At 45.5% G+C, this 27,430-nt stretch overlaps 1 protein-coding gene across 2 annotated transcripts in view; it reads left to right on the top strand.

Annotated features, from left to right (window-relative positions):
• CD53 (CD53 molecule) overlaps positions 1–27,430 on the top strand; it is a 269,108-nt gene that overhangs the window by 71,049 nt on the left and 170,629 nt on the right. The gene's annotated exons all lie outside the window — the stretch shown is intronic.

Raw genomic sequence — 27,430 nt, 5'->3', positions numbered from 1 at the left:
GACTGGTAGGGCCTTCTACTTCCCTCCATACACCCGATGGTATAACGCATGCTCATTCACTGAGATACTCCCATAACTTCTGCAATCAGAAGGCCTTGTATCAGTGTAATGACGTGTAGTAGCTCATCTACAGCTTGCTAAACGTGAGAGGTCTAACATGCCGTGTGTCACACCTAACCTAGTTGTGCAGACTCGGCACTGGAGAAAGATGTACAACGCATGGGAGGTCTCTGAAGTAGAGAACAACATGTTTCCTTCGTTTTGTATCAAGGAAAGAAATGCTCACAACAGTTTGCTTGAAAGTAGTTACAAGCCCCCCCCCCCCCCAAAAAAAAAAATTATTTGGCACGTCATTAAAACATAATAGAGGGCAATAAAACATTACAATTCACATTATTAACATGTGGAGTAAAATATGAAACGAAAAACTTAAGGTTAGCACCCGCAGAATCAGTGTGAATTATGCCCTGTTTTCAAAGGCGCATGAAGCCGCATCTCTGCAATGTATTAGCTGTGATACTAATAAAACAGTGTTATCCATACATCCAGGCCTGTTGCCAGGAGCATAAGTTTTAGCTGGGCACGCCCCTCAGCTATGAGCAAACTTTAAAGCTGTGCACTATAGATGTATACTTTCCCAAATACTTGTTGGTAGAAAGGTATAGTATGCAAGATTTTAAAGCACACACTGATTTTTGGTGTTTTTTATTATTGGTGTGATTAGATGTACTAATAAATTTCGACCCCCAAAATATCGCGGTGCAAGAGTACCGAGGCCATAATATTGAGATTTAAGTGCAGATAGCAAAATATGAATTTACTTTTTCTAACTCCAGATCTACATACCTTGAATACATACCTATCATGGAGGCACATATATATGGATTAAAGTATAGAAAATCTTTACTTACCTATCAATATTTTAGATTTGATATTCTGTCCTTAATATTCTGTGCCATCGATGTGCTGGTTTCAGTATTCTGGGTTAACACTGAGTCATAATATGTGAAAGAAAATGTGAGTTTTCTTAAAGTACATATTAAAACTCTATAGGAAAGTAGGTTATTACGCAGTGAGACTGGTTAGGCTTCACTTAGTAATAATCTCACGTTACCCTCCAATAGGTCCTTTGGATTCAACACTAATAAATTCCTATCTCGGTCCTGGTAGTGTGGCACAGAGCAGTCAGACTTTACTAAAGGAACATGTGTTAAATTATTGCCAACATTGACAGGAAGTACTTGACACGACTCAAAAGAAATCCAATTCCATTTGATAAAAATGAAGCAGATTTTTATATAAATGTAGACACCAAAAAAGCACAATTAGTGAAATGGATTAGTGGCAATCCATCCTTTCCGGTCGAGTTCAGTGGAATCCACTGAGGTTGAAGGTGAGGTGGGTCCCAGGACCAGCCGAGGACAGGCAGTTGATTTTTTCCTGGCTCCTTTGGCCTGGGTGCAGAGTTACCCTTGCTGTCCCTGGTGCTGAGGCATGAGCTGCGGGTGCTGGTTTTACCTCTTAGACGTAGCTGGTGAGAAAGGGGGTGCAAAATCTCAACAATAGGGCCAGAGAGGGGTGGGTTGAAGATATTGCAGCGTTCCCTCAAAGCACAGCATCAAACAAAGGAAGTGGTGGCCCAACCGGCCACTAAAAGAGCTGGCAGCGGCAATCTCAGACTGCGGTCATTTAGATGTCCTGAAGTCCAGAGGAAACAGTAGTCACCTGAAACTTGCTGAAGGTCAGGACTACATTTCTCACAATGCACTAGACCATGTACGTTTCGGTGACTCCCTCGGTGGACCCGATGGCCAGTCACTATTTGTATCCGGGTGTTGTTCTTGCCTGCTGGCTGCAGGGGACTAGTACCTCTAGCCCAAGTGAGATCTGGAGTTGCCTTTGGCATGCAGAGGGGTTCCTCTTTCCTTTGGATCCAATCTCTGGTCCAGGACGAGTCGCAGTCATACAGTTGCAGGGTGATTGCCACAGGTGCAGTCTTTGGCACTGTTTCTTTGTGCAGGACCTGAAGTCGCAGATTCTGGTCATCTCTTTGGGCCATATGTATCAAGTCGTTTTTGAGTCGCAAAGGCCGAAATTCGCAGAATTTCGGCCTTTGCGACTCGTAAACGGCCGTTTTGCATGTTTTGGAATGTATGAAACATTCCCAAAATAAGGAATTGCAAACTTGTGCGATTCCTTATTTTACCATAGCATTTAGGGAATCGCAATTTTGCGATTCCTTAAATGCTATGTATGTAGCATTTTAGGCTTGCAAATTTTGGTTAAGAATTCGCAAATTACCACCAACTTGTAGTTGATGGTAACTTGCGAATTCTTCCAAAAATGCACAATTTGGCATTTTTACAGGTGGCATGTGATGCACACACATGCTCATAGGGCATGTATGTGCGCCATATGCACACACATGTTCTTTTCAGGGGTGCAGCAGGGTGTCTTTGAGACACCCCTGCACCCTTGCAATAATTCTCAAATTGCGATTAGCAAATTGCGAAATCGCAATTTGAGAATTATTTTGCATTCATTCCTATGGGCCTCCTGGCCCATAGGAATGCATTGGAAATTATTCCTTAATTGCGAATTCGCAAAATGCGAATTCGCAAATAAGGAAGCTTAAGGAATCGCAAATTAACAGCGATTTTTTTTCTTACATACCATTTTGCATTTCCTAAATAGCGATTCCTTAAAATTCGCTATTTAGGAAATGCAAAATAGTTTGATGATACATTTGGCCCTTTGTCCTTTGGTTGCAAGTTGATCAGATCTGAGGTTCTGATGCCAGGAGATGACCTTAAATCCTAGATTTATAGGCTATTAGCCCCAGTGCCTAATCCACCCCTGAGGGGAGCACTTTCTGGGCAGTGTGTCACCTTCTCTACCTAGAAGCCTATATTCTGCCATTTAAAAATAAGGCAGAACCCTTCTTCAGTTGTACAAAACAGGTAACCCACCTGAGGAATTTGGCTAGCTTTCTGGGGGCGAACGCCTCCTGACTATCTAATTTTCCCAACTGCCTGAGTTGCAAATGTGCCTGGGGCAGGGGGTTGGCTTTTTTCCTCCCTGGGGGGAAGTCTGGTTGCATATCAGCGGCTGTGGGAGCTTTGAAGCTCACCGCCTTGATGTGAGACTTCACTAGCCATCCTGTCAGGTGACTACTCCCACCCAGGCAGGCCTTTGTTTCTGACTCTAGGTCACACTTCCTGGCTGGGGGTCAGATTCCTGTTTTCGTGGCAGCAGCAGCAGGTTGTCAGCCGGGGTGCAGGAAGGCTGGGGCAACAAGGTGGGCAATCTCTAAGGTAGCCACCTGTGTACATGCCACATCAAATCCGACTTTGGGAACAAGTTGGGTTTTATGAGATAAGTTGTTTGATTACCTAATGGAGCTAATTTACAACAAGGGGTGGTGATGGACAGAGTCTCTGAATTAAGCAGAGTACTCTCACCCAGTCAAGAGATCAGGGCTAGATCCAACACCGTTCTTTAGCTCATTGCACCATCCCAGTTTCAGAACCTGGCTGTATGCAAATTAGTCTGTCCCTGGCCCAGTGCATCATGGGAACAGGGCAGACCAGACTACAAAAGCCAATTCTTACACTGGGAAGGAAACAAGCTTCCGGGGACCGGTTTCTGGCATTTCAGCCGTCTTCGGCCCGGCTTGCTTGAATCCTGATGGTGCAATGAGCAAGGGACTCACATCTGAGTATACCCTTCCACGCTTAGGGTGGACAAAATAATTTACAACAAGGGGTGGTGATGGACAGAGTCTCTGAATTAAGCAGAGTACTCTCACCCAGTCAAGAGATCAGGGCTAGATCCAACACCGTTCTTTAGCTCATTGCACCATCCCAGTTTCAGAACCTGGCTGTATGCAAATTAGTCTGTCCCTGGCCCAGTGCATCATGGGAACAGGGCAGACCAGACTACAAAAGCCAATTCTTACACTGGGAAGGAAACAAGCTTCCGGGGACCGGTTTCTGGCATTTCAGCCGTCTTCGGCCCGGCTTGCTTGAATCCTGATGGTGCAATGAGCAAGGGACTCACATCTGAGTATACCCTTCCACGCTTAGGGTGGACAAAATAATTTACAACAAGGGGTGGTGATGGACAGAGTCTCTGAATTAAGCAGAGTACTCTCACCCAGTCAAGAGATCAGGGCTAGATCCAACACCGTTCTTTAGCTCATTGCACCATCCCAGTTTCAGAACCTGGCTGTATGCAAATTAGTCTGTCCCTGGCCCAGTGCATCATGGGAACAGGGCAGACCAGACTACAAAAGCCAATTCTTACACTGGGAAGGAAACAAGCTTCCGGGGACCGGTTTCTGGCATTTCAGCCGTCTTCGGCCCGGCTTGCTTGAATCCTGATGGTGCAATGAGCAAGGGACTCACATCTGAGTATACCCTTCCACGCTTAGGGTGGACAAAATAATTTACAACAAGGGGTGGTGATGGACAGAGTCTCTGAATTAAGCAGAGTACTCTCACCCAGTCAAGAGATCAGGGCTAGATCCAACACCGTTCTTTAGCTCATTGCACCATCCCAGTTTCAGAACCTGGCTGTATGCAAATTAGTCTGTCCCTGGCCCAGTGCATCATGGGAACAGGGCAGACCAGACTACAAAAGCCAATTCTTACACTGGGAAGGAAACAAGCTTCCGGGGACCGGTTTCTGGCATTTCAGCCGTCTTCGGCCCGGCTTGCTTGAATCCTGATGGTGCAATGAGCAAGGGACTCACATCTGAGTATACCCTTCCACGCTTAGGGTGGACAAAATAATTTACAACAAGTCAGAAACCGGTCCCCGGTAGCTTGTCTCCTTTCTGGTGAAGAATTGGCTTGGTAGTTTGGTCTGCCCTGTTCCCATGATGCACTGGGCCAGGGACAGACTAATTTGCATATAGCCAGGTTCTGAGCTGGGATGGGGCAGTGAGATAAATAACGGTGATGGATCAAGCCCTGATCTTTGGACTGGGTAAGAGTGGTCTGCTTAATTCAGACACTCTGTTCATCACCACCCCCTTTTCTGAATCGTTACCTAATGGAGCTGGCAAACTGGGAATGCCCAGGTGCCAGCCCATGTTATCCTATGGCCCCCTGTTTTATCCTATGCCCCCGAGCACTTATAGTAGCCCCTAATGGAAGAAGGCTACTGTAGGGCCATATACGCTTGCACTTGTACGTCCACACCTTTATTGTAATATACCATGCCTCCAGGACTTAGGAGGCCTAACTTAGGGGTGAATGACATATATTTAAAATAGTGCTGTGATCTTGCCACACATGGTGAGGGTAAAACGAGTATGAGCAGTTTGCACTGCTCATGCAGCCTGCATTGGCAGGACTGCTGTCATCTTTTAACTTGGGTCACTCAGGGTGGCACAATCAGCGCTGTAGGCCCTGGTGACCCCTTCAACTGGGTACAACTGGTACCACTTACCAGGGACTTATAAGGGGGTTAGAGTCCTTCCCAATTGGGGTTACCAATTCACATGCATCATATTTTTAGGGAGAGAGCACTGGCACTAGGGCCTGGCCAGCAGGCTCCAGTGCACTTTCAGAGTCAAAAACAGCATTGGAGAATAAAGTCTGGGGGAAAACCGGCAAAATCCCTGTTTCCTTGCACACACACTCCCAGCTAATATGTGCAGGAGAACTTAACCCCACTGCTGGTGAGTTTTCTTGGCTCTTTAGCAAGGAAGGATTGAGAAAAACTGGCTTTCCAGTTGCATGACCTATTTTGCCTCACATCCTTCTGTCAGGATCATTCCCTCTGGGAAGTTGACCCACCTCAACTATGACGGGACCCAATCTAATTTGGACCTTAACTTAAACTGTGTTTTACCATCCTTATCCTTTACCGTGGGTAGTGGGATACTTACTTCCTCCAACCCTACCTAAGCTAGGGCAATACCTAGTTGACCCAAAAAGGTCACCCATCACTTGAGTAACCCCACCATCACCGTCAAAGGCCCTATTTTACTTCTTGTCACCGGGTCTGTTTCCCATGCCAAGGGCAGTGCAGCCGTAAAAGCAAGAACCCAACAGATGCTACTGACAGCTGTCAGTATCCAGAACCACACCCTAATCTCTCCACTAACAGGTGGATGGGCACCTCTAGGGGCTACCGTGGATTCCTGGAGTCTCTCTAACTTTTCACAGTGGGAGCTACCATTTCATGTGGCAAACATCCTTCTTCCACTCCTTCTTCTGTCAGTTCAGGGGTGACACCCTGGTTCTGAGCAGCTGCCTGACTCTCCAGGACTTATTGGGGATGATTACAAGAGGCCTTGCCAGTGCCAACGTTGGGGTTCTCCCTTACTGTGAGAGAAGTCCCTTGGCTCCCTAGGTCTTTTGTTAAGAGTAGCCTTTCTTTCCTACCTTTACCTTTTTAACTTTTCTTCTTAGGCCTAAGTCACCTAACTTTAGGGACAGGTCATCGAGGATCCAAGGGTTGAGCAGAACCATGGGTGGCTGCTACTTCTGGGTTCAGTCCATCATCTGAGAGGTCATTGCCTAGGATGCAATCTAGGGGGAGGTAAGGACTGAGTACTACCCTGTGCCAGCTAAAAGCACTCCCTACTTCTAGGATGATTAAGGCTACAGGTCTACTAGTACCCTTGCCTGGGATTTCCCTTACTCTTCTTACCTCTCCTGGCAAAAACTGGTCTGGGGGCTATAGCTGTCCCTGGCCTGACCACCACTATGGTGTGAATGGCACCTGTGTCTCCCACATCAGTGGTGGGTATCAGTGCTTAATTTGTCAAATATAAAGTCCAGGTGCTCAAATATTTGTTGGAGGCCACACCCACTTCCCCCTGGCTCCATCCACTTCCTCCACAGTGGGCCCTCACCTCCCCATACCCCCTCCACCAGACCTGCAAATGCCCTTACACCTCCCTCCCTCCTGCTGTCTCCACACACCTGCGCACTTTCCCCTATTGCGCTCAGCCTCTATCTAGACAAGTTCTAACCCCCACCCCCTTCTGATGTCTCTAAGGCCTGCACACTCACCCTATTCTGCTGCCAGTCCCCATCTCTTCTGATCTCTCCTTGAGGCCAACTACCTTCTTAGCCCTGAGCCCCCTCCCCATGTCAAGTTCTCGCCCGACTGTACACTACTTTCCTTCGGGTCTTTTTGCTATGCCTGACACCTCCCCATCCAACACACCCTTCTGACCCCCTCCCTCCTGCAGGCATGCACACTTGCGCCTCTCTTCTGCTTACTAAACATAGACTCGCCCTTCTTTCCTGTTCTCTCCTACAGGGCTGCTCCCCCCCTCCCTTCTGTTCTCCAGTCTCCTGTCCTAGACTGATACGGACAGACCCCACAGCCCTTCTGTACTCTTCCCCAGGCAGACATCACCTGCCCTCCTCAGACCTCTCCAGGCAGGCCTCCAAACCACTATCTCTTCCGCTCTCTCCTCTGTCCATGCTGGGGGGTTCTCCAGGCTGGACTCACCCCCACTTTTCAACCGTCACTAGGAATGCTGCGATGCACTGCATACCCCCTGCAGGGATGTGCCCCACTGTGAAGTCAAGTCACCACCTCACTCTACAGACTAACCACTCATAAGCAAGTACATCATGTACCAGGGCATGCCTGCCAGCAAACCTTTCCTAGAATTGAATTCGTAGCAACATGGTGCGCAAGAAACAAAGTTGATTATTTCATTGAGGCAGGGACAATGTTGCCGGACACGAGTGAAGTGGCAATTAGAAGAAGGCATTGTTGAGTTGTGTCTTTTATTCGCAGCACCGTTCTTATAATATGTCAGTTAGCAAATGTGCTTCTGAAGGCCCCTTGTGCTTAAAAGTGTGGAAATCAGGGACAAGTGATTTGGCTGCACAAAGTTTGTGTCACATGTATGTGACTAGAAAGATTATTTGCGCTGTGTCGTATCAATACACACAGTGCCCCGCCCGACGCCAGTGGCATGATTGCTGGGGCCTCTCAGACTCGGTTCAAGTGACCGTCACCTCGAGCCAGTAAAAGCAGTATTCGATTTTATTATTTACTGACTGTATACGCACGGTTACTGCCGGTGGATCTTCCCACACCGTGCAAATAACATTTCCTAAAAGATTATCACATCTTTTTTTTTTTTATCCCTTTGGCTTTCAAGGATTTCTTCATTTCCTTTGAGCACTGCTAGCCAAGTAAATGTAAGTATACACTTTAGTAGACAGGGGTTAAATTAAGGGCAAGGACCTGCGCTTCTGGCAGCCTCGGTGGCGAGCATAGAACTGCAGACGGTGCCCTGCCCGATGCCAGTGGCATGATTACTAGGGCCTCTGCCTCGGTTCAGGTGAACGTCACCTTTGAACCAGTTAAAGCAACAGCATTGTTTTTGTATTACTTACTGCGGTTACTGGTGGTGGCGCTGACTTATTCAGAGGCCTGCTGCTGCTTGAAAGTGCCCGCCTCGACGTCCTGCTGACTGGTGACTCATTCAGTGCGTGTGTGCTGGGTTGTGGTCCACCGTCCCTGGACTGAAAAAAGTTTACGCCCGGCACGCTGCCGCAGCCCCCTACCCTATAGAACCAAATATAGCCCAATCAGTGGCCCGCCCACCCCGAGCAACACTGAAAGCAAATTAATCTGCATCATGGATATGGATTTATCAGGCTTGCTCTCTCTGCAGCCCTGCAGAGAAACACTCTCTTCACCGACGGAGGATTCTAGAGAATGTCTGTGAAGTGAACACTGCAGTAAGGCAATTATATTTAATTTACTTTGACCATGACATGCAGACTGCAGTGCAGTCATGTCATTGATGTAAGTTGACAGTGGCAGTATAGACCCGGCCCTGATAAAAAGGTGAGGATGCTGAGCACCGGAAAGCACCGGCACAAATTAAGCACTGGTGGGGAACCTATTCACCTTAAGGTGTGTGGAAGTGTTGCAGGGTTTCTGTACTCACACAGAACTGTGCACAGAGGAGTGGAACCTCGGCAAATTAGGGTGTCCCAAAACTTACCTTAGCAACCAACTCACCCCTTACCGAGCTAGCTACAGTGTCTCATTGGACATATCAAACACCCAATGTTTAGACAAACCAGAACATGAACTTACCGTACCTCAGGGTACGTGGGACTCATGAACACTCTTTCGTTATATTATCATTACAAACCAGAACATGGAGTAAAGAAGACACCTGTGCATTTGAAATGTTTATTTACTAATGCCGTCTTCTCAGGCGCAGTATCTTTGATAATACAAGTATACTTATTATCAGTAGCAAAATTATCAGCACAGTTACTAAGACATAAAAAGCGAATGGTGACAGCATGTTAACATGCTGTAATGAATAAGAGTTAACAACACTTATATCTCACCCTCTCTAACACATATATTATATTATTATCTAAGAAGGTCTCTTTGGGTTGTTTTAGGGCGGGCCCATACCTTAGTGTCCTAGCATGAAGGAATCACATCAGCATACACCAGCTCTCTCTGCATGTGCACCGCATCAAGTGTGTTAACAATTCTCGTGCAAAGCAATATCAATCCCGCCTCAAGCCCAAGTTGGCAAAGGCTGCACTTGTGTTATGACTATGAAGGCGTGGAGATCAGACCTCATAACAATTCCATATCGTGTTGCTCCTGAAACTTCAGCACTCTCCGTGCAGACATGTTTTATTAAACAAGACAGATATCAGAGCAATAACATATTATTCTCACATACACCACGGCAAACCACTAGGTTGAAAGCTAAGTCAACAATTAAGGGTCGTGTGCAGAAGTTGCAAGAAAGGAAAAATGGCGTTTAAATCTCAAATGTACCTATGCTAACTTAACACGATATAAGGATATATAGGAGCTATACAACACCCCCCCATGATCCGAGAACGGACTAAATAAGGTAACAGAAGTGCCATCACATGAGAGCAGAATCCATTTATAAACGAGCATGAATAAAGATTCAATTATAAAAATTAATGCTAAAAAAATAGCCCACAAATATAATGTGGCTCAAGCCAATAGGCAAGGAAAAATAAAATGTCTTGACCAAAAGTCAATAAAGCCAAGGAAATGCTATCAATCAGCATGTCAATTTGAGGCAGTGTCTAAGATAAGACCGTATATGAAAAGTAAGCTGCAACAGCCTCCAGGAGGAAGTCACTGTCCTCATCAGAAAACAGTTCAGCCATCCAATTTAAAAGATGAAAGGAACATACGTGATCTTCCAGCACCGGATCCTCTATAACCATCAGAGGACAGCTCGGTGGGTTCTCAAGAAAACTTAGTTCCAAGAAATTCTGCGCTGCCGACAACACATCCCAGGGACCCATTAGTCCATGTGCCACCGCCAAGGCCATAACCCTTTCGTCAGAACAAACCAACTCGTGAGCAATGATAGGACTCATTAGTTGATCAAAATCGACGTCAGAAGATGCTGGTCCGCAGAGACACAAATCAATGGCCCAAAGGAAATCACAGGTCAGACAGCGAAATACAGGCTGGACACAGGTGAAATAGGAGAACCGAAAAGATAATCCAAACGCCGTGCTTAGAGTCGCTAACGGCAGTGTGCCATAGTAATCAAGCATGCGGTTGCGAAACCGCGTCAGTAGTAGCTGTGCGTGGTCTTGCACAGGAAGGGCATCCATATTTAAAAAGGCAGAAAACCACCAATGCGCCAGCCGCTAATGCAAGCAAAAACGGGAACCCTCCAAACAAGGATGAAAAAATAGAATGGAAGAAAGCAGGGATGACTCCAAAAATCTTCTCAAAGGAAGTCACGAGACCACCGCTAACAACTTTAAAAAAATGTGCTAGGCCCGTTGTGGAGGATGCGTTAAAGATAGAACGGACCATGGCTCCGAAATGCAAGGGCAAATCAGTGTTTAAAAGAGCCTGAACCTCCGTGCGGGTGTTAGCAATGTGAAGCACGAAAGTTTCACGGGCCGAGCTCAAGGCCACCTCTTTCTGGGACAATAGAGCTCTTATTCTAGCCATGCCGCTGAATTCTGCTCCCAAGGTCGGTATCTGTGGCCAAATGGAAGACTCCCTATGTTCACGTGTGGGAGGATAAAGAACATTTCTGCAGCAAATAACTCGCTCACTAACCGTTACTATGAAAGCTATACCTTTAATTAAACCACAACAGTTTTCATTATTGAGCATTAAATAACTACCATTCTCTAACAATTTAAACGTGGGGATTATAGCAGGAACCGGCGTGCCCTGTAAAACGCAAGCCATATTCGGTCTGTCCCTGTTACATGAACCGTGTAACTGTATGTGTCTACACATTAAAGAATGATCTGGCGTCTCAGTACACTCATCCCCTGTCAGATAAACTTCTTGGTCATCCTTGAAACATCTGTATGTGTATGGGAGTGACCAGACCTCATGAAGAAAACCGCTACCTAAGGGTTCAAAACGACCTATTGGCACATATTTCATACAATTTGAAAACTTATATAAAGCAAAAGGCAGTGTTATTAAACCGTGGATAAGCCACGTAGCAGCAGTGGTCTCTGCCACAGAAAAAGGTAAAGATTCCAATCTTTCAATATGGAGCATAGAAAAGGAAGCATCACGCATTGAAAGCAAGCGTTGTTTGTCTGTCAAATTAAACGGAGCAAATAAAGAGGAAACGTTCATGTATCCCCAGGGAACTTTACCCATTTTTAGAGTCTGTAGTGTCCATGCAAACTGCATGATCGAACGTAATTGATTTTGACCATGGTATAATACAGACACTTCATCATGCACAATATCAACAACAGACGACACAATATTATCTAATGTGTAAATTCTAGAGGAAAGCACGTTAATGCTATTGTCAACCACTGCAAGCACTTTCTCAAGATTTGCCTGATCAATAGCCCTAAGGCGTGAAGCAGCCTCAATCTGTGAGAGTTTCCAAATTTCATTGTAAACACCATATAACCACCTTTTCGACCTGCCACTAGCTGGGCCCTTAATGAAATCATTCAAATCCACGTCTGCATTCAGTTTGGAAAGGTGATACTTAACCGCAGGTAAAGTTGAATGTTTCAGCCAAGCTTGACACAACTTGCCAACAGAGTAAGAGGTGACAGTATGACTCAAATCAAAACGGGGATCAGATCTAACAGTCTTAAAACCGTCAGTTATATTTAAAAATCTCTTTTGGCAAGAATCAGCACTACGGTGCCAAAGCAGCCAACCCTTGGGATTCATACTGGAAATGTTAAAGGAGGAATTCAGAAGCAGAGCCTGTATATCTCTAATGGACAATGTAGTAAAATTACTCCAATTCTCATATTCCTCCAACTCCGGGAAAGACGGGGTGTTTAACCTTTTAGATGTAGCCAATCCAAAGCACGTGGTCTGGGAAATGGTTTCATTTAAAAACCACATATGATTTGGGATGAGACATGCACGGTGCAAAGCCTCAGTGCCTTGTACCTGCCAGGCCCTTGAGCCCCAAACTGATTTAAGGTCTATGGTATCCTTCTATAACTCATACCCTCCATTAACTAATTGATCCAGGAAGGCCTTTGAATATAACAATTTTGTATTTGTAAGTCGAACCTTGGACAGTGGCTGTTTGTGAAATTTAAAATAAAAGGACTCGGGATTGGACTGATTAAAGTCAGTGAAATAAGTATACTTTTTAAGAAACGTTTCTGAACTCCCTTGTGTTGGTGCTGGGCAATGTTCCCACTGAGTAAAATTAACCGCATCCCTTCGGGAAGATGTCTTGTGTAAGAAGTGATTGCCATAATGTTGGTAACAGAACAATTCACCATAATTAGCAGATTCTAAATATAAATCCTCAGCATCAAAAGCAGCATAATATTTCAAATCAGAAAACAAACTTTCCACAGCATTAACATCCCAATCATCAGAACGAATGTTTTGTTTCACCACATCCCCCATATTAACTCTCAGTACATTAGGGACATTAACGACTTCCGTTGGACCATGTATCTGAAAACGAACTGCATCCCACGCGATTCCATCCAGAACAGGCCACGCTGTGATGTTAACCAAAGTCAAGTCTCTTTTTAATCTGTGTGTAGAATGTGAAGAGGAAAGCGGGGCCAAAGTTCCATTCAAATGAGTAATGCAAGTTCTCTCCTCGACATAGTGTCCATTCATAATCCGAAAAAAATAAAACACAAAACCAATTGACATAAAAAGGTAAACTGAAAAAAGGACCAGCCAAATGTATATCCAAGGAGGTATCAAAAAATGTTTTTTAAACAGGCTAGCATATACTGCAATTTTAGAGGGTTTTTTCGAGGCAAGGGAAGCAGAGTCAAATGAAAATCTGGATTCCGTGGCTAAACGAGCTTGCAGGTCAGGCATGGACAAATCAGTGGGGTATGTATAGTCTGTCTCATCAAGGTTAGTTCCTGGTAAATTATTCAATAATGGACTGGAAACAGCAGGTAATTCAATGGCCACCTCAGGTTCATTATTAGAAGCAGTGGGCATAATTGAATTTCTCACAATGGAAGGACAGGAAACAGCCGGTGTCATGCTAAGAAGAATCGGCCACTCTGTGTATCTTGACATTGTCAATAGAAATAAACCTGTTTTCCTTACGACCTGGAAGTGGTGGTAAAATGACTGTTCTTGTGCCCTTCACTCCAAGCACTGGGACCGGAGCTCGATACGAGGGACCAAACTCTTTCTTATTGTCGATCTTCTCACGAACCAGTTCTCCAACTTGGGGTAGCCAGCCAACTACCGGGATCTGCAACGCATCATCCGACGTGGAGGGCAAATGTTCCTTTGCAAGAGTGTCTCTCGTCTTTTGTAGATTCTGTAAAACATTGCAATGTTCATCTGCGTCAAAGGAAGTGGCGCGAACCACCGAGTCTAGACCGTCAAGGTCAGGGACGAACATCTTGATGCCAAAGAGCATTTCGTATGGGGTCCGCCCACCCAGAGACCTTCTAGGGAGATTATTAAGAGCACGCTGCACGCCATAGAGGTGAGCCAGCCAATTTCTGCCAGTGCCTATAACTCGGGCTGTCAAAGATTGCTTTAAATCACGGTTCATTCGTTCAACTACACTATTACCCTCGGGTCTGTAGGGTGACGAAAACTTGACTTGGACCCCCATCGAAGTCATGGCATCCTTATACGCCTTAGAGGCGAAAGCCGGACCCTGATCCGAATGGAAGGTACCACAGGCAAAAATCCCTATAAAGATACGCAAATCTCTGATGACAGTCCGGGAATCAGCGCTGCGATGTGGCCATACCCAAACAAAGCGTGTGCATGAGTCAACTGCTACTAAGATGTATTTATACGCAGTATCAGATGAAAATGGACCGCAGTGATCTAAATAAACACAGCCTAGCGGTTTATTAGAAATGTACAACTGAGTCTGTGGCGGACGCGTAGCAGTTGAAGGTTTAATCTGCTGGCATATGTCACAAAGAAGGACATAATCACGCGTCTGTTTGTACAGTCCCCGCCACCAGAAACGTTGTTGTAGTTGCGTTACAGTGGCTGAGACGCCCGCATGCGCAGACGCCACACCTTCATGAGCCGCTGTAATCAAGTCTGTTCTGCGATCCGAGTTGGGAATCAGCCGTTCCCCAACATCAGGAATCGTCACAAAAGGAACCTTTTCGGGACTTAAGTGGTATTTATACTTCGAAGGGAATCCCGAAGGATGTTTACTTCCCTTCTCAGAGGCAGCAATCGCTGCCAAGATGTCGCTATCAATCTTGGTTTTAGACCTAGTAACTGCTGCAACTAAGTATGTAGATACTGCTGATTTCGCTGCTTCATCAGCAAGCGAGTTGCCAACAGCGTGAACTCCCACGCGCTGATGACCGAGAGTATGAATCACATAAACGAGTGGCAACATAGCCTTAAGCTCTGCCACTCGAACCCAGATCATTTTATGTTTTATCGTGCTACCCTTGGAATCATGAAAATCATTTTGAATCCAAAAGAACAAGTTCTCATTGTAAGACTGGACACAGTAGTAAGAATCACTTACAATTAGAGTAGTAACACTTGGATCTGCGTACTCCAAAGCTAGTAATAGAGCACGAAGCTCTGCCAATTGTGCGGTGCAATCGCCCAGGGGCAACGTGTGTACCTCCCTGGAAATGAACTCATCATTCAACATAGCACCGACCACAATGGCGCATGCGGAAACGTAGGCATGTTTAGAGCCATGCGCAACCTGCGCCGACCCATCAGTGTAAATGATGCAATGGAAGTCCTCCAAAGGTCGCATCGCCAGAGGAGCAGGGTGAACGAATTCATACTGCAAGTACTCCTGCGACCGTAAGGAAGCGTCAAAAATAAACATGACATCTGCGGATGACAATGACGCAGCCCACTGAATCCACCGAGGGTGCAAAGCCTTTGAATTTGGTACACTGGCTTTCGTGACTGCCTCCAAATGAGGACAGGGTGTTACCACTAGCATGCGCTTCCCCTGTGACAGAGCACGTTCTTTTAGAATTGCCATCTGTACAGCAGTTAAAACCTTTTCCACTGTGGGAAACCGCATCTCAGCCGAAGTGTACAAGTGTGACTTGTAAGCAATAGGTACTGTGTCACCTTCATTAAAAGTGAGGTACGTGAAACCCACCGTCCCAGGAATTATTCTTATGACCAGGTTGGTGTGGTTATCACGAGTCAGTAAATATTTAGAAGCGAGCAGATCAGCCTGCAAGGATTGCAAAATGGCTGAATGCTCAGGCAGCCAGCATGATTTTGAGAAAGTTGGTTGTATCAAAGCATACAAAGGCTTGATACGCTGGGCATATTCCGGAATGTAAGTTCTGCCGAAATTCAAAAAGCCCAGTAAAGACTGTAATTTTTTCAGTGTCGTTGGTGCGCGCAATTGTGCGCACTTCTCTAAGAAGTGAGGAGCCAAACCTCTACCTTCATTGTTGAGCTCATAGCCCAAAAACAACACTGTGTGTTCAGCAATGTGCGATTTTGCAAAGTTGAATTTGTAACCCATGTCTGCGAAGTTGCAAACAAGAGAATTTACACGACACAGATGCTCCCAAATATCGTCGTCTGTGAGATATATGTCATCCACATACGAAAAAGCATCAGGGTCGAGTGCCTCCAGAATAGAGACAATTCGAGCGGTAAATACACCAGGACTATTCTTGTAGCCCATTGGAAGACGCCGGAATTGCTTTTGGACTCCAGCGCTTGTAAAACTGGTCCATTGGGAGCTAAAGCTGTCCAATCTGTGGGCATAAAAACCATTGGATATGTCAAGCGTTGTCTTGAAACGCTTACGCACGAGACTATCCACTAGGGCAGAGCCGTGGGTATTCTGTACTGCACAGTTACGGCAATGCGAGTTCAAATGCCGGTAATCCAAAACCAAACGATATGATCCGTCAGGTTTATTCACAGTAAAAAGGGGATTATTCATCGGTGACACACACGTTTCAATTACTCCCTGATATTCCAATTGTTCAAGGATTTCCGCGACGGAAGATTTTGCTTCACGCCGAATGGGATATTGAGGTTGAGGCTGCGGCTGAGACCGCAACGGAATTTCGTGGCAAGGCGACAATTTATCCCAACCACATTGGTTACGGTACAGAGCCGGCGCGAGAGCCCGAGCCCACTCTTCTGCAAAATGCTGCGCATGCTCTTTCGAGACAGTGTTCGCGAAACTGGGTAGGATTACCTCCTCCCCTCGCGGCGCCGCGAGCACAAAAGGTGGGGGCCAGTCAGCCTCCGAAAGTAAAATATCATATGTAGAAGACAGATCCTCCCAAAATACACCTTTAACGGTACGCTGTATGTCACCTTCAATTAACAGGACAATTTCATATAGTCTTTCAGGGGGAGCAAGTCTCGTATCCGCTGTTTCTATCACAACGTAGACATCAGTCGCTGTCACCCTCAGTAGTGGACGCAGCGCCTCTCTGACTATGGTTATCTCCGCCGCGCTGTCCAGCAAGGTCAGAGCCCACGTCAGATTCCGAAGCCGCGTTCTCACTATCTGTGGCATATCGATGCGCTGTTAAGGCTGCGACTTTCTTTTTCGCAAACTGCGGACGCCTAGGCGTAGAATCCTCCTGCTTCACTGCGCCGTCCGTCTGGCGGGACTGACCACGTCCTTGTTGGCCACCACGTCCACGTCCACCCCCTCCTCCTCCACCGGTTTTCGGGGCCGATGTGTCCTGAAAGGAACGAGGAGAGCGTTGATCAGAACCCTGAAAACGATCAGGTGATTTAATCATCGCGCGGTCGCGCAAATCATAAACTTTTTCGGGTGGCGCAGGAGCTTGTATTGCAGGAAAAGTACCCTGAGTCTGCGTTGTCTGCTTCCCCTGTGTCTGTTTTTTAGGCCAATTTTGTTTCTTGGACTTGGGCTGGGCATCTGTCACTGCAGATTGTCCCTGTGGTTGTTTTTTCTCCTTCACTGGAAAATATTTCAGACCTCTACTTGTGCGGCCAATCGTTTTATAAGCGGCCACCACAATCTTTGCTAACTGGCGGGGTTTGTCGGCATCGGGCAGAGCAGCCAAAGCATTCGACACCTGAAAGTTAACTGCATCTCCTTTAACATTGGAGAGAATGAGATCACTTACAATCTCAAAAAAACCACACAGGCGCATACCCAATTCAACCGCTGCCTCTGGACCGTGATCATTCTGAACACGTCTAACGATTTCAGGCAGGGCAGTCATAGACGGGGTGCCGAAGCACCTTGTATAAACTGCCGCAAACGTTTTTCCCCAGCTGTCACAGTCAGCAAGTTCAGGAGTAATATCCTTCGGTAGAGTAATCGTCAACATTCTATGTTTATCAGCAGGAGTAGAATTCGGAAAAACCGCCTCCAGTTGATCAAACTTCTCCGCTAGCCAGAATGGGAAGTCATCGTTGTCAACAGGACGCGCACCAAAAACCGAATTTACCATCACTGGATTGAGACGCATTCCGCCTCGTTCCATGGGAGCGGCCGCACCCCCCTGGGGACCACCAGGAAGATGTCGACCGATGTATTGCACTAAAGCACGAATCACGGAAATGGAAACTACATGTAGCCTGCGAATTTCTGCCAGGGTACAAGCCCCGTGATTCGGGTGCGGGGTAAAGCCACCCAACGCAGGCCAATTAGTACCTGGAATTGAGAGTGGACCTAACCTCGCAGGGGACAAAGAGTGGGGGAGGGCGCCATCAAACCAAACTCGATGCTGCCAATGATCAATAGGTATTTCCAATGCCCTGTATGGCGTATATTCAGCCGGGACATCCGAGGCGGTGTAGGAGTGGAACAAACCAGAATTAGCGTCCACAGCCGGAAACGTAACCCAAGAGTAAAACAACTCGTAAGGAAACGCCGGATCTGCACTTACCACGAAAATCACAGCCATCCCATCTACTGGGACTTGGTACGTCTGAAGATGGTTGCGTACCGCTACGCGACTATGCTGCGCAATAGCCACCGCTGCCGCCATTACAGAATTGGAAACAAGAAAACACAAAGAATACTTTGTAGCACAACTGGGTAGTAATTCAAAGAAACCGTTTAAGTAAGAATCAAGCTTGAATAAAGACCTATTTCAAAAAATAGGTAGGTTTCACCAACACCCCGTTTTCCGGAAACGGATGTGAAGGGGTTAAGGCATGAATGATAAACTACTCGAGTGTCATGATATAAGACCACCGAAACCGTTGGGCGCCATGTTGCAGGGTTTCTGTACTCACACAGAACTGTGCACAGAGGAGTGGAACCTCGGCAAATTAGGGTGTCCCAAAACTTACCTTAGCAACCAACTCACCCCTTACCGAGCTAGCTACAGTGTCTCATTGGACATATCAAACACCCAATGTTTAGACAAACCAGAACATGAACTTACCGTACCTCAGGGTACGTGGGACTCATGAACACTCTTTCGTTATATTATCATTACAAACCAGAACATGGAGTAAAGAAGACACCTGTGCATTTGAAATGTTTATTTACTAATGCCGTCTTCTCAGGCGCAGTATCTTTGATAATACAAGTATACTTATTATCAGTAGCAAAATTATCAGCATAGTTACTAAGACATAAAAAGCGAATGGTGACAGCATGTTAACATGCTGTAATGAATAAGAGTTAACAACACTTATATCTCACCCTCTCTAACACATATATTATATTATTATCTAAGAAGGTCTCTTTGGGTTGTTTTAGGGCGGGCCCATACCTTAGTGTCCTAGCATGAAGGAATCACATCAGCATACACCAGCTCTCTCTGCATGTGCACCGCATCAAGTGTGTTAACAATTCTCGTGCAAAGCAATATCAATCCCGCCTCAAGCCCAAGTTGGCAAAGGCTGCACTTGTGTTATGACTATGAAGGCGTGGAGATCAGACCTCATAACAATTCCATATCGTGTTGCTCCTGAAACTTCAGCACTCTCCGTGCAGACATGTTTTATTAAACAAGACAGATATCAGAGCAATAACATATTATTCTCACATACACCACGGCAAACCACTAGGTTGAAAGCTAAGTCAACAATTAAGGGTCGTGTGCAGAAGTTGCAAGAAAGGAAAAATGGCGTTTAAATCTCAAATGTACCTATGCTAACTTAACACGATATAAGGATATATAGGAGCTATACAACAGAAGGGCTTACTACCACACATTAGGGATCACCAGCTTACCATCTGGACCCCTTTCCCAGTAAAAAGCTATTAGGACCTTCTCATCTGAGATGTCCTCTTCTAAGGCTACACTGTCCATCCCAGTGATAGATAACCTTTTCTCTTGGGGCAGGCTGCCTCCCCTCTATAGTGGTCTGGATGCTGACAGTCAAAGCACAGCCTGTTGTCTAAGAGTTTCTTTAGACCTGGGTCCCTGCTACTTTGCTTGCTAGAGATGGGTGGGGTTTTGATCCTCTCTTTAGTGTTCTGGGGTCCTGAGGTAACTTCTTTGGCAGGTTTATTACCCCCTCCTTTCCCTTCTGTGGGCCTGACACTTCCCCTGCTTGGGTTAACCCCCCTGAATCAGTCAATTAAATAGCTTTTGTTTCAAGTAAAAACCATACTTCTGCAGGCTGTATGAGAAAGAAAGGAACGACTAGTATGCTTCTCTGTAGCTACGTTCTTATAGGACTGCATGAGAAAGAGGAAGAGGGTGAGGGTGGCTGTAATAACCCTTGGGCCTGACACTCGGTAACCTCTTTGCACAAGATATGTGGGGTTGATTAGGAAACTAGACTTTTTAGCATGTGGAAAGATCGTGATGTAGTAGGGCTTTTTTTTTATCCTAAGATAAAATATGAATTATTTATTGTTCTTATTTACTATGAATTCTTATCATGTATTCATCTGTGCTTTTATGATCATTTTTATCTTGATCGAATAAAGAAATTGACTGTGACTATGACTAAATAAAAACCATAAAGAGCATATATACAGCTCTTTATTATAAAGTGCATGCAAACAGCTGAAGAGACTGAAGGAAAGGACTGACCGTTGTTGTGTGTTCTAAGGTTGGCCTGCCGTTTGCCGCTTTAACCAAGGAGAGGTTAAAGGGACCTTGCTGTGTGCTGTGTCCCCCTGCTTGAAAGGACTTTGCTGTGTGCTGTGTCCTGAAGTAACTTGTTCCCAAGGGCCTGGGGAGAGCTGGCTCCCTGTTGTGGAAACTCAGGAACACAAAAGTTTCCAGGAGTGTCTCAGCGACGCTGTGTGCGTGTGATTTTTGCATCCTGAGACCCTCTTAAGAATTGCTCGGTGATCGTGGGCACCTGGAGTCCAAGAGAGTCTCAGCGACGCTGTGTGCATGTGCTCCTTGCAGCCTGAGCCCTTCGTGAGGATTGTCCTGTGATCATGTGCACCTGGAATCCAAGTGAGTCTCAGCAACGCTGTATGCGTGTGCTTTGTGCAGCCTGAGACCTTCGTGAGGATTGCCCTGTTATTGTGTGCACCCGGAACTCAAGTGAGTCTCAGCGACGTTGTGTGTGTGTGCTTCTTGCAGCCTGAGACCTTCGTGAGGGTTCCCCTGTTATTGTGCGCACCCGGAACTCAAGTGAGTCTCAGTGAGGCTGTGTGCGTGTGCTTCGTGCAGCCTCAGACTTCTGTGAGGAGTGCCCTGTGATCGTGAGCACCCAAACTCAAGCGAGTTTCAGCTACTCTGTGTGCGTGTGCCCTGTTGCAGCCTGAGATCACCGCCCGGAATCCACAAAGTGTCATCGGAGGCCCAAGTCGCAGGAAAAGGAGAGGAGAGCTAGATTGTACCCCCTCGGGTAACGTGTGTCGCCACCTGGGGCGGTGTGCGGGCTTTGAGGGAGACACTATCAGTCTCTCCCATTCTTGCAGCACGAGCCTCTGCTTCAACTCGTATCGCGGCCCGTATTTGCCAAGGAGTGGCAGTACCGGGGCCGGAATGCGGAGCTGCACTTTGGTTTACATCATACCCGTATTGGGGGCATTTGTTGTCTGAAGCTGACCGTGAGTCAGTATGAGTGGCGGAGAGACCGTCTAAAGCACCGTGATCGGTGCTGGAGTGCATTACGCATTGCATTATTTCTGCATAACAAACTGCCTGATAGTTGCGTTACGCATTGCATTTTTTTGCATAACAAACTGCTTGATTGTTGCATAACGAACTGCATTATTTTTACATTTGGAAGTTCCTGATTCTTGCATTACGAATTGCATAGCATTGCATTAGGACTGCATTGGATCATCTAGAATTGCTCATTAATATCGCCAGAACCTACAAGGGCTGGCTGACCTAATAACCGGCCAGGAGGAACATTACAAATATGCAGATTTAAATCGTGTGGTCTCATTGTATATCTTTTTATATAAATATATACTTTTTTTTAATGAAACTCGTGTGGAGTCCATTTGGGGTGTCATCATTGAGTTACTGAGAGCGTGGTTGCAAATACTTTACACCCTTGCCTTGGAGATAAGCCTGGCTGCTCGTGTCAAGCTACCGAGGGGATGAGCAGGGACTATCTGAGAAGGTGTCCTTCCTTTCCCTGATGTGGAAGCAAGGGTCCCTATTTGGCCTAAGGTACCTACCTCATCCAACTAGTGACCTCCTGTTCTAACACTGGGCTATCATCCATGGAAGAAAAAGCCTCAAACGCAACAAGGAAACATCAAGAATTAGTTTGCAAATTGTCCAATTCTGACCACGTGTATATCTGTAGTACTTAGGCCAGGTCTCAGTCGGCACAAAGGAAAACCTGCCAGGCCCAGACGTTTCTGAAACAAGGTACCTAGGGTAGTCCATGGTACTATGGCTTGCATGGATCTTAATACATGTTCTTACCCAGAATGCCCTGCAAACACCAAACATTGGCTAAATTACAGATTTCTTTATATATCTGTGAGAGAAAGTTCTGGAATCTGTGAGAATTGAAATTCCTCCCACCCAGCATTATTTATTTTTTATGACTATCAGTGAGGTAAAGATACATCAGAATTTCAGTGGCTTTAATAAGAGCAGATTCATACTACACAGATCTGAGATTTCAATGTTTAAAAATCAGAAAATGTTAGTTGATGTTATGCAAGATGTCTAGAGAGGTCAATTATAATACAAATGTGTTCAGGCTCAGAAGACATCGCCTGACATTTGACCTCTGTCTTTGAATGCACAGCAAATGTGACAAGATAAAAACATTTAAACGTATTGTTATTGCGCATTCACCTTGTTAACTCCAGCATGACTAACTTGGGGGTACTGTTTAGATGAAAAGACATTTCTGTATATGCTGTGCCAGCTACCTGGGGTATTTTAGGGGGCCCAAAGACTAATATGGGCTGGGAGGGCTCCCAGTGGCTATGGCTCTGCATACATCGCATAAGGTCATTTTAGTTTTACATTTTTTTTTAAAAGGGCATGTCCGACAAAATGAATAGAGAAAGAAAAGGCAACCTCTTGATGCCAGTTGCTAGTTTATCTACCAGAGATCGGACTGAAACAATAAAGTGAAACATGCATGTGTTGTGACATGATTCTGTACCTAGGAGTTTTGGTGATATCAGAATGTAAATATGTTAAGGGGACAATGAAGCATTTAAAAAACTACCGACAGTCAGCAGAGGCCCTGGATTAGCAAAATGGACACTGTCAGCCAATGAGAAGGAATGGACCATGATAAGAAGACACCTCAGATGCTCCAGTAGGGGTCAGTTGCCCAAAGTAGAGAGAGTGGGATGGGGAAAATGGCTAAACGAGCTAAAGGAAACTGAGTCTGAGCTGCATCTCCATTCCCAGAAGCACTTGAAGCGGGTGGGGACTAATCCAGCTGAAAAAAGAATGATGCTTGTGATCGTCTTCGGCATGAGCTCTAGGGCAGTGTTGTATTCTTGCTGGGAGTGAAATGGGAAGCGCAGGGCGATTGACACAATTGGCTCCCTTGGTGAGACAGGACATTTTAACATAAGGTTAGGTTGTTGAGTCTGCTAAGAGAGTGATTTGTATGGTAGGGTGACTGAGAAGACATCGTCTGCTCACACATGTTGAGGCCACAGACTGAGAAGCTGCTTGGTCACCATGGTGATAGTGCGGCCTGCAAGTGACAGAGAGAAGGAAGCCATGAGTGGGGCCTGGAATCCTATAGTGACCCACTTAGTGGCGGGTCTCCTACCAGTCCAGGAGCTCAGAAGTGTCCGTGTAAACGGCTGTACGATATGTTTGCAGACATCTCATATCCGATGTGTGCTGCATAGATAGCTGGTATTCTAGATACTCTGTGTCCTTAAGGTGTGCAATGCTCAAAGTCTGTGTCAGCTGTCGTCTGTGTCGCCGTCTATTGAGCCCAGTGAAGGTCTGGAGCTCTGGGGTTAGGGGTGCTTGCTGTGTTAGCAGCTCCAAAGAAGGGATTGACAAAACTGCAGTAATGTTCTTGCCTTGGGCAGTCAGTCTTTATTTCATTATGGTGGTTTACACTGCCTGAATTTTGTCCACTGGTGCAAAATGCTTTTCTGCTGCTGGATAGAGGTGTAACATATGTGTCATAAAGCTGGTCTGTTCTTCGATTGAAAGAGTGGATGTGAACTCTAATCATCTAAGCACTTCTTAAATATGTCACCTTTATCATCTATAGATGCATGGCTTCGGTCTTGCCAGTAGCTGTATGCGATCTTCGCCACATTTGAGAAAGTCATTTTTCATCTAGTTTTGTAATAAACATGTGGCAAAACTTTACTTTTGCAACAAGGTAACAGTTAAGGGGAAAGGGAATTTGCCTTCCGAAGGAACGGGAGAAAGATTACTGTGGCAAAAGTTTCACAAATCAATATAGATCATGAACATATGTCGACACAAAAAACCACAGTATTGACATTGGCCTATGAAGAATTGGTTTAGCATGTGCAGAATAAGAATATCACAAGGATACCTAGTGTAAGACGAATCGCTAGCAAAAGCAGTCATTATAGTAAGAGAAACCTGCATGAGCAGAGCTGTCGGAAAGCTTTCGCCCAGCCATTTCCATCCATAGATGACTGATCCACCACAGATGACGCATCAAAGGTGGGAAGCTGCGCAGGCCAATGTAAATCACTGATTTTGCAGATTTGTGAAACCATCATATGAAAACAGAGACACATGCAGACAGTGACAGGAGGACAGGTGAGGCCTCAGATATACTTGACAACACATGTGGAGGTTTTTCGTCAATTATCTGTTAATGCAAATTTAGCAATTCTCCATGAGCTGGCAATGGTTTTACACCAGATTGAGAAAAAAAAGGCATCTTTTTTTAAAGGCGCGTTAGTCAGGTGGGCTTTTGCCCCATATACGTGTGCACTGAGATGGCAGGTATGTTCTACAACCAGTGCTATCTATAGTATGAATGCAAGTGCGCGTGTGGTAGTTTGCCTTTTGATAGATTCTTAAGTGTGTGTATGTGTGGATTACTGTGAGTGTGCTTGTTTTGTATGTTTGCTGGTGTGGCTGTGTTTGCGCACATGTATGTGACTGACAGCTGTGTGTATGAAGGGTTGCTGGCCCCATGAATGGAGAGTTTAGATCTGGCGCGCCTCTGCCCACCTCAGGCTTGATCTATAGTAGAGCGCGTGCACTCTGGCAGGGGCCTGGTTGTGAATTGCAGGTCACTATTACCGATCCAGCAACCCTGGAGACGGGAAAAGAACTCTAAAAATGGCACCATCTCTAAACCCGCCACCCCGACCCAAGCAGTATTTTAAAGGCTTCCCCACCATCTTGGCTGCGCCCCCAGACATGTATAAATCAGAGTTAAGAGGAAAAAGTGTGATAATAATGCGGATTAAATAAACCTTCCACTCTATAAATCTGCATTTTTGGCCAGATGTAACTGCCCTTTCACTAGTGTGGACATGGTTTAATGTGAGGGAAAAGAGCAAAGCCTGAACGAAATTTTTCCTCATAGCAGTGCTTAGTTTTTCGCAATTCAGCAGAATTTAGGTTTTAAGAGTCAGAAACATGGCATCAGAGTGTCATGATGCATGAACTATTTGGAGAGAACTAAAGATTGTAGGAAAATGTGAAGAGGTGGGATTTGACGCGTTTCCTTAATTGCACTGAAGAAAGCAAATCTGAGGTTTAAAGGGAGGTCGTTCCTGAGTCTTGGTCCATATGCACGGAAAACATGTTGGCATGTGTGCTCTTCCTATGTCTTTTGGACTGGCAGCTTACCCAGGGAGGTGTTTCTAGAAGTGCCAGCACTACCAGGCATGCTAAATTTAGAAGCAAGGTTGTCAATTTCACTCGAGAGGTGTGCTTATAAACAACAAGATGTGGGCTGGTGGGAGTACACCAGGGCAGGTTTGACAAAGAATGGGGTTTCGTATTACCAAGCTATAGCGATAATTATCGCTAAGTTTGGTTAGCGGCCAAAATAATATCACCGAGCTTCGCCTATTTTTATCGCTTAGGAGCCTTGATATTATCAAGGTTTATCTCCTAAGCAATAAAAATCGGCCGAAATGCATGAATATCGCTGAAAAGTCAGCGATATTCATGCATTACCGAGCAAATGCTCTTAGCCATGTTATCCACCTACCAGTGGATAACATGGCTAAGAACTGCTCTGGGCAGGCGTTAGCTTTTGGAGATAATCGCGCTTAGCACGATTATTTCCAAAGGTTGGTAATAGGGGATAGCGATGTTAGCGACTGTTTCCAGTCGCTAACATCTTGACAAGCCCACTTTGCATGTCATTAGCGATAATTATCGCTGACATGCAAAGTGGGCCCCTAAATGCCCGCTATCGCCTATTAGCTGTCGCTAACTGGTGTTAGCGACAGCTAGGTAATAGGGCGATTAAATTATCGTCGCTTTAGCAGGGGAAAAATTCCCGCTAAAGCGGCGATAAGGCCCTTGGTAATATGCCCCGGGATTCGGCTGAACTCTCTTTGTGATTAATAGAGCCACTGTGTGGAAAACACCATTTTTTGGTGCCAAGGAGCAACCTGGGAGACCAGTGAGCAGTATTTTGCCTTCATCGATGATAAGGCGAAGACTTGCACCAGGAAACCGAAGTTTCTAGAAGGGAGGGGATGCTTAAATTCATTATATAAACTGGAACCGCACTGTGCCATTAAGGTAAGGATAACGAGAGATCGTGGGGAAATCACAGAGATTTACCAGATGAAGAAGGGCAGGTCACGATTTATGTTTTGATAGGTGGACCTTTCGAATATAAAGTTTCAACATTGATATGTTTTTATTGGTATGGACTCGAACTCTCAACCACTTTTCAAAGAGGAAGTGTGTCTTATTCGGAGAGCAAGTCATTGTTTATTCGTGTGGAAGTCAGGCATACTTCTGAAATTCAGAAAGGCCTTGCTTATGAGGAAACGTAAAAAGTCTGGCTTCCTCATACATGAATAACACAAGTGTGGTGTCACTTACTTAGGAGTATAATGTGAGTCATTGTGAGGAGGTGGCAGTTCCAAGAAGTGGAAGAAGCATGAAGAAAGAGGGGTGTCAGGGTAGTGGCAGGGGACATGAAAGGCAGCCTTCGTGAACCCCCACAAAAGAAGCAGATTTCAGGGACAGCCTCCATGGTGTTTAAATGCACTTACTACACTTGTAGGGGCCGATTCACAGAACTAATCTGAGACAAAATCCTAAACTTACTACTTTTAGTATTCACAAAAGGCATTTAGTAGTAGTAAAGTTAGTATTTTGTCTTAAGTTAGTATTTTGTCTTAAGTTAGTATTAGACAAAATACTAATTTTAGACAAAATCCTAACTTAAGATAAAATACTAATTTAAGACAAAATACTAACTTTACTCCTACTAAATGCCTTCTGTGAATACCAAAAGTAGTAAGTTTAGGATTTTGTCTCAGATTAGTCCTGTGAGTTGGCCCCGTAGTAACTCGTCAGTTACACATGAATGAATCAATCATAGGTGAGTGAAAATGCGTGATGAGTTGGGCCAGTCATTTTGAAATTCACAAGATGTTTGTAGGTAGCAGTGGCACGCACAGAGTATTAGAGAAAAGAAGAAT

Source organism: Lissotriton helveticus, chromosome 5_1 (genome assembly GCF_964261635.1).
Source record: "Lissotriton helveticus chromosome 5_1, aLisHel1.1, whole genome shotgun sequence".
Lineage (NCBI taxonomy): Eukaryota > Metazoa > Chordata > Amphibia > Caudata > Salamandridae > Lissotriton > Lissotriton helveticus.
The sequence above is the reverse complement of the archived record's forward strand: the minus strand, read 5'-3'. Positions and strand labels throughout refer to the sequence as shown.